The following is a 552-nucleotide window of genomic DNA, read 5'->3' on the forward strand; positions in this document are numbered from 1 at the left end:
TACATGAGGAGCAAAAACACCACAAACTACAAAAACAAAAAATCAATTTTTGTTCTCAATAAACTCATCATCAGAGCAAGCAAATAAAAATGACATCATATTATATTGCGTTGCCCAAAAAGTAATTGCGGATTTTTTAAAAGAAAGTAAATGCATTTTTAATAAAACTTAGAATGAACTTTAATCAAATATACTTTTTTTACACTTTTTTTCTAAAGCAAGCTAAAAGTAACAGCTGATAACTGACAGAAGAAAGAATCCAATTACAGAGTCACAAGCAGTGAAAAAATTTGTCAACGCCGACTACATGAAAAATCCGCAATTACTTTTTTGGGCAACCCAATACTTAAGCAGCGAAGAAAACAAAGTAGCGTTCAATTATCAACTAAGATTGGTGATCCATACTAAGGGGACTACATTTTAAGTAAGGCAGCTGCACCTTTTCCCAATATTGCCATTGCTCAATTTAATTGTAATAGTCTACATGACAAGATAGATTAAATTGTAGTTAATGAGTCGGAATTAAAAATGCAACTCTGCAAACAAATCCCA

The sequence above is a fragment of the Stomoxys calcitrans genome, chromosome 1, assembly GCF_963082655.1.
Source record: "Stomoxys calcitrans chromosome 1, idStoCalc2.1, whole genome shotgun sequence".
In the NCBI taxonomy this organism is placed as follows: Eukaryota; Metazoa; Arthropoda; class Insecta; order Diptera; family Muscidae; genus Stomoxys; species Stomoxys calcitrans.